Below are 8,654 nucleotides of genomic sequence, written 5' to 3' on the forward strand. Positions count from 1 at the left end.
TAGGCTAATATTAATATGCTACGTAACTTATGTAGTCACAATATGTCTTCTTCGTTTTTGTCAATTACTTTTCAAAAATAAAATAAAATCTAAACTTTCACATTTCTTTCATAGTGACTATGAATGACAAAAACTTCTCTACAAGTTTAAGTAATTAATATAAAATACCTCAATGATCTATACAGTACTTTCATTAATATTGTAATCTTGTAATTCTTGAACATAAATTTAACCATTGTTGATAAAAAAATTACAGTGAGATAAGAACTAAAGGAGTAACAAAATTGAGGATGACATTTAGTTTTAAATTTAAAAGTAAATCGTGTATTTATAAAGAAGCCATATGGTAGATTAATTCTGCTTTGCCCAACTTATCAAACAAAGTTTTCCTAACACGAAGGAAATAATTGAGTGGACGTTGACTAGAATCAAGCGGACACTGTGACAACTGAGACGCCAAAACTTCACTGCAACAATGACAAGATGACAATATATTTAGCTGTGTTGTCAACATTGTTAGACACTTGTTTAATATTTGGTGACGTCTTGACAGTCATTAATATAATAAAGAAAATTAACTGTATAGGTATTTTAGATCACTGAATGCATTGCTTACACACGTTAAACATATTCGAGTGTTTTTATTGAAATTTTACTCATTAAAACAATTTGTCATGTATTCACTTAAGGCAAGACAAATACTTTTTATTTTAATATGTACTTTAAAAACCCAAAAAATTAATTAACGATAAGTTGGTTTGTGAACTTAATTTTTATAATTAGAAAAACTATATTTTATTGGTACTTTTGAATAATATAATTATGTGTTATCACAATACACGTTACTGAAATATAATATTTTTTTTCCAATTCAATTATCAAGGATGTGGATTAATCATATATTTGGTCTGTCCGCACGATTTTTCGAAACACATAATAGAAATTTTGAACGAAATTTTCTTTATGCGTGGACAACATCAAACTCAATGTAGTCATAACAATTTGCAGGATACAAATATTTACCGATACACTCAATTCAATCATATGGAATTTAATATGTGGCATTGAAAGAAATTTAACATAAGTATCAAAAAGATATTTTGTGAAAAGGTAAACACTGAAGTCAGACACAATTATTTCTTGTGCGACTTAACACATTATTAATTAGAGTAAGAGGATAAGATAGCGACGTTATAACTCATATTTTTATATAATATCTTCTCTCACCGTAATAGTTGTCAAGTAACTTGTTATTAATCATAACTGAAATAAAAGAATACTCGAGTTCAAGGTTTCCTTTTTATATACGAAATAACCATATTAAAACTTCCTTTAGCCATAGACATACAAATGACCATTAAAATAAATCCTTCGGATTAAAATCAATATTATCATTAAAATGCTTATCCCTTAAAACACTATTCATTTTCATGATATTTACCATTATATTATGTAAACTAAAACAAATTACGTATACACGAGAGTGATGCATTGCCGAGCAATAAATAAAATAAACAGATACCATTTACTGTTAGTGGTATTATAATTAAAACTTTACAAACCTCTAAATCAAACACAATCCCTATGTTACCGAATGCCTTACTGGGCAATGATATCGAATAGAAAGCCATTCCCCAATATTCAATTCCATCCATCTCAAATATGGGTCTCAATCCTTACAATCTTCAGTGATACGTGTATTACCTTCTGCATGTCAATGGCCAACATATGGAATACTAAGTGAATGACAATATACAGGGTGAGTGGCTCTTGGTGTGACAAAATTTTTTGGGTTATAACGCAATGTAAATGTGATACAATGGCGGTTATAAAAAAGTCTAACTTCAAAAATTAGGTCTGAAATGAATTATTTTCAGTTTTTCTAAAAAACGCGTGTTTTTGAACGTAAATCTGATATTTCTCAGCAACGTATGGACATATGTGAGCAAACTACATCATTTTTAGATTCTCCGTTAAATTTTCAATTTGAAAAAGTTATTGGTTCAAACAGTAAGAAAAGAAAATTATGCTTCAGGTCGATTCAAATGGCAAAGTTGCTAAGTTTCAGAAAAACTAAAATATCATTGAACCCCATCGTTTTACCACACCCTGTACACAAGAATGTGTCAAGTGATATTAAAAACTTTGCCGTTTAATAGGCTTTAAAATGGTATGCCATATGACCGTAGTTAAGTATTCGGTTACCTAATTTTATTGGTTTGAATTTTAAAAAACACGCAAGCTACAAAAAGATTAAAACAATTTAATTACAACTGTACTTAATTGTTATGTTTTATAAAACTGCCGCATAAAAAAAGATATGCCATACCATTTGTTTAGGTGTTTTACCATTAAAAAAATCAGTATAGGTTAAAAGTTAACACTGAGTAGTCATAGGACGGTATAATAAACATAATTTTTGAGCATTACTAAAGATATTTAATAATGGAACTTGTCAATTATCAATAAGGTAAGTAAAAATTAGAATATCTCATGAACACAAAACATTAAAAGTAAAATCATTGTAGTTCATTCTCAAAATGGCGACCTTCTTTTCTCACTAATGCTCTTGCTCGCTTCCTCATTGCTCCTACGGTCATTTTAAAAGACAGTTTCTCCCGAAGCCTTTGAGCAGCCGGACCAATTCTACCTCGTAGTGCGACAGTTCCCCCACGTCCAATCCACTCGGGATAGTTTTCAGTCAGTCATTGACGTACTGTTGCATTAAAATGTGGAGGGGCTCCATCCTGCTGGAATATAAGCTCGTCTCTTTGTTCAAACCATCTAGAAGGTTAGGTAGGTCGTATTGCAAAAAAATCTAAGTAGTTTGTTCTATTTACAGTTCCATCAAATATGTGAGGGCCAACCAATCGGTCGCCTAAGACTCGACACCAAACATTAATACTAAAAAGCGTTTGAAAGGATTGTTCCCTTGTCCGGTGTGGGTTTTGTGGATCCCAGTGGTGCATATTATGACAATTGAAAATTCCTGCTCTTGTAAACAATGACTCATCAGTCCAAAGGATTTTTCTAAAAAAATGATGCTGCTCTATGTCTCTGTTTAGCAACCAACGACAGATTTGTACTCTAGGAGCATAATCAGTTGCTTTCAGACCTTGAACAGGTGTAAAATGGTATGGATGGAACTTATTCTTATGCAAAATGTCCAAAACCTTCCATTGTGATACACCTACGTCTCTAGCAAGTTGTCAACTACTAACTTCTGGATCATTCCGAACTGAATTTAGAACTACTTCATCTAATCCTACATCATGAACAATGTGTCCTTTTGTCATGAACTTCGTTAGGTCTTTTGTGAACTGTACCTCCCTCCACAAGACGTTGATGGAGTCTTGAGAACACAGAATGACTGGGAAGTCGGCGATCAGGGTAGCGAGCTTAATACTCTCTTTGGGCAGCACGCACATTTCCATCACAAAACCCGTAATTAAAGTGCAAATCAGCGTATTCTCGAGTAGTGAACTCCATGGCAGCCTACACTTGACTAAATTGATCAGAAAAATAGTTTATTGGAGGTAGAAGTAATTCATGTGAACACTGGTCTTATAAAACAAGATAAGGAATGAACGTACAATAATACTGGTGAAAGTGATATGATAAGAAATTAAACATTGATAAAGGATGTGACCATTAATCCGTAAGTAGCATTCACAAATTATTTTAAACTGCTTACTTTTTGTAATCTTCAATTCCTTGTTTTATGAGGCAGTTTTATAAAAAATAACAATTAAGTACAGTTGTAATTAAATTGTTTTAATATTTTTGTAGTTTGCATGTTTTTAAATATTCAAACTGATAAAAGTATGTAACCAAAAACATAAATACGGTCAGTTCCATTATTAAATATCTTTAGTAATGCTCAAAAATTATGTTTATTATACCGTCCTATGACTACTCAGTGTTAACTTTTAACCTATACTGATTTTTTTAATGGTAAAACACCTAAACAAATGGTATGGCATATCTTTTTTTATGAGGCAGTTTTATAAAACATAACAATTAAGTACAGTTGTAATTAAATTGTTTTAATCTTTTTGTAGCTTGCGTGTTTTTTAAAATTCAAACCAATAAAATTAGGTAACCGAATACTTAACTACGGTCATATGGCATACCATTTTAAAGCCTATTAAACGGCAAAGTTTTTAATATCACTTGACACATTCTTGTGTACAGGGTGTGGTAAAACGATGGGGTTCAATGATATTTTAGTTTTTCTGAAACTTAGCAACTTTGCCATTTGAATCGACCTGAAGCATAATTTTCTTTTCTTACTGTTTGAACCAATAACTTTTTCAAATTGAAAATTTAACTGAGAATCTAAAAATGATGTAGTTTGCTCACATATGTCTATAAGTTGCTGAGAAATATTAGATTTACGTTCAAAAACGCGCGTTTTTTAGAAAAACTGAAAATAATTCATTTCAGACCTAATTTTTGAAGTTAGACTTTTTTATAACCGCCATTGTATCACATTTACATTGCGTTATAACCCGAAAAATTTTGTCACACCAAGAGCCACTCACCCTGTATTTTAATATGACACGTATAATAGCATTAAAACTTACTTTACTTATTACGATATGTTTAATGTAATAAATAAACTGTAACTAAGAAAATAGGTTTATGATGCTAGAAATAAATAAATACACCGATATACTACAATTCTCTTAATACTTTATTTTTATTTTAAATAGATTTTATGATGAACAGTTATTAAGTTTCTGCAAAAAAAAAATTCCTTCCAAAAGTAACACAAATCTCACCGGTCAAAGTCGGTTAAAATAATAATTGTACTTCAAATAACCTTTTTCAGGATGCACTTTGTCTTTGAATACTGTTATGGATTTTATGCCTTTTTGAATATTCTTACTATATATTATAAAAATAATCCCTCCTGGCATGGGGAAAAAACCTAAACTCTATACTATCCGTAAAAATAGCTAGATATAATGGTCCAATTATTATTATTGGATATTACTAAATAAAAATTAAACGGTTAATTCTAAAAAACAACATTTTTAGCACAAATATATAAAACATATAGATTACTAACGTATACCGGCATTATAATATAATCTTCTAACTAGCACTATTTGCACTTATAAATGTACAAAAATTAAAATCCAACACGTTAGTGCTAATTTGAAAGAAACTTTATGTATAATTACATTTCTCAGGATATAGCTCTGCAGAAAAACCAATGACAGGGTAAGGAGTAAAAAAAATTAATTGCTTCGTAAAGCGCTTTGCTTAAGGTGCTTGTTTATTTGGGTAAGCATTTTATTCTGATCTAAAAAGTATTAGGGCCTAGCTCCTAGAAAGGCTGAAATATAATTGTGCCGATCCCTTCAGCCAAGGTCAGGGAGGTTCAGCCGTCCCATAGATGAACAAGCACCATCTTAGAATTTAAAGTTGTCTATAGAAACAGAGATTCCCAAAAATTTAAAGCCTAACTATAAGTCAAATTGCTCTCGATATATTCTGTAGAGAAACTTTATTAGTCTTCTATAGTGTTAAGAAAATATCATGGAGTGGCAAGCGCCATTGTAAGTGGCCTAACCTAACCTAACCTAACCTAACCTAACCTAACCCGAAAATTTAAAGCCTAACTATAAGTCAAATCGCTCTCGAAATATTCTGTAGAGAGACATTATTAGTCTTCTACAGTGTTAAGAAAATATCATGGAGTGGCAAGCGCCATTGTAAGTCGCCTAACCTAACCTAACCCGACAGTTTAAAGCCTAACTATAAGTCAAAACGCTCTCGAAATATTCTGTAGAGAGACATTATTAGTCTTCTATAGTGTTAAGTATCATGGAGTGGCAAGCGCCATTGTAAGTCGCCTAACCTAACCTAACCTAACCGACTATAAGTGAAATTATTTGCGTGATTTCAAGTATTTACTTTGATAGTCGTTCTTGATATACTCCCCTGTGTAACGGCTTTGCTAACGTTTGGCCAAATTGTTACTTTAGACACACAAGTTTGTCAACCTCATTTTGAAAAAATACTATAGGTATGAAGGCAATCTGGCAACAATAGCCGAGCGGTAAAAAAGTACTTTGATCTGAGTTACACATAGTGTATGTTTAAATCCTATTCTGTTCTTACTGGTGGTTATGTAGAAGTGACGATACATGCAAAGTTTCAATTAAATAACTTCATATTCGTTCTTAATACATTTCCTAGAGTTTACGAGCCTCGTTAACCCGTTCGCTGCGTTGGTAAATTTAGTAATAATTTATATATTTCTTGTGCCACCGGCAACTCGTAAAGATGCCTGTGTGATGTGACTCAGCGGCGACTCATGAACATATTGGACGTTGGCGTCTGGTAGCTTAGTGTAAGTCAGCGCTACAGCAATCAACATGAAATAGGGGGAGCCACATGATTATTTTATATTCTAAAAGACATTGTGTATGATGTTTCTTTTGACTCAACTGATACCGAAATCAGTTTATATTTATTTAAACCAATATTTACCTATTGATTAAACATGCAAAATATTACAAATAGAAATATAATATTTTGTACCTTTGAAGATGATGTAATAACTTGCATACAATGACAGAAGCTGAAATCGGCGTTAACAAGGAGAAAACGTGTATGTTTGAGTAATTTGTGCCACACACGGTAAATTACTGTATAAGCAATGAGTACATGTTAAGGATGATCCACCCCTAAAGAGTTACTGTAATAATTATAAAATACACATCTCTGAACATAAGTTCCTAATTAAATCTTTATAGCTTGTTTAAAACTGTTGCCACCATAGGATTAGTGCTGTAAATAGCTAATTGAACATTAATTAATTGTCTGGTAAACAGTGTGTGGGTGTAATATATACAAGATTATTAAGACGCTTATACATTAAAATTATATTTCTTAAACCTCTGTACGGGTTAAATATGCATAGCTGCTATTAGCTTTAAAACGGTTATTTTTACAATTAAAAAAAATAATTTGCTTGAGTTTGCCTACCTTTAAAAGGGAATTGTTCAAACTGTATACCAAATGAACATTTTTATGGTTATTCCTTGTGCATTTTTGTAACTCCATTTTATTTTTGTTGTTGATTCTGTCTGCTTGGAAGGTTGATTATGGTGAGGGGCTCTGATATTTAATGGTTTTGTTATTGTTGCTGTTTTAATCACTCATTAAAAAAAAACAGTTGATATTTTCATTTTATATGAATGCCAATAGACATATTGGAATATATATATATATATATATATATATATATATATATATTCCAATATGTCGTAAATATTTGCATGGCCTGATGTTTAGCATGGATTTCCACTTAATTTATTATTATTAGCTTGTGTTTGTTTGAAGGTTTGTTTGTAATTTTGGATATCTTTGCATGTTATTTATACTATAAATGATTTATATTTATTTATACTATCATAGCATGTTACAATCGCTTGTTAAATTTTTGTTATTATATTGTACATATTCGCCATATGCGTTATTGTAATTACTATTGTTAAAGGTGTTGACCGTTGAATAAATTAATTAATTAATTTATTAGCATCTAAATGAACAAAATTCAAATAATTTGTTGGAAAACATTTCAACCTATTAACTTGTGTATATCTGTTGTTAATCAATTTTATCGTCAGGAGAGAGGTTACTATCAAGCAATAGTTCATTGTATCGTTAATAAACCTTTTATAAACTTATAATTGTACAATATTTTTTATTACTTCATGATAATAATAAGATGTAAAGATATTTTATATCCCACTAATATTATAAAGGCGAACGTTTAAATGTTTCGATATTTGGATGTTTGGAGGTTTGTCCTCGAATCACGCTGAAACTGCTATACGGATTGTGCTGAAATTTGAAACAGGTATAGCTTTTGATCTGAATTAACATTTAGATTACTTTTTACCACCCATAACACATTCATTGCACTAAATAAAGTCGAATTGAAATTGAAAAATTAGTTTGTTTACATTCGAATGTTATGGTAATAACGAAATTATTTTAACAGCTGTTGATAGCTATAGTTCGACAAACTTTCTGAAACATCTGTTGAATTTGAATTTTATCAATAATAAGTAAACAGTGCTTGATCGGTCGTGTAATGCAGATAGTAAATAAAACATTAATATGTAAATTTAACTCCAAATTGTGCCAGTGAAGAATTAAAATCATATAAGGCATTAAATACTGTTATAAAACTAACCTTAATGAACAAAGTTATGAATGATTTCATATAATAGAGGGCTAGAAAAAAAAGAGGAGGTCCTAACTTTATATTCACCCTGTATAAATATTTCTTCTTCGTCAGAACTACGAGACAAACTCTACTATAGTACTGGAAATATCTTAGACCTGAAATATATGACAAGGACTGGAAATATACGATTTTTGACCGAAGTAAGCTTCCTAGACCTGTGCGATCTGAGATTTGTGTTTTCTTTATCGGGATGACAAGGCAGATTCAGCTGTGACGGTATGTATATAATAAATTAAAACCAAAAATGCTCCTACACGTGCCAAACGTGATACTGTATAATAATTAAGTTAAACTCTGATACTATTTACTACGAACTTAAATAATATCTACCTGATGTATGCCTACTTACGTTTAAAATTTGTATAGGACTCATATCGTATTA

Source organism: Homalodisca vitripennis, chromosome 7 (assembly GCF_021130785.1).
Source record: "Homalodisca vitripennis isolate AUS2020 chromosome 7, UT_GWSS_2.1, whole genome shotgun sequence".
Taxonomy (NCBI): domain Eukaryota; kingdom Metazoa; phylum Arthropoda; class Insecta; order Hemiptera; family Cicadellidae; genus Homalodisca; species Homalodisca vitripennis.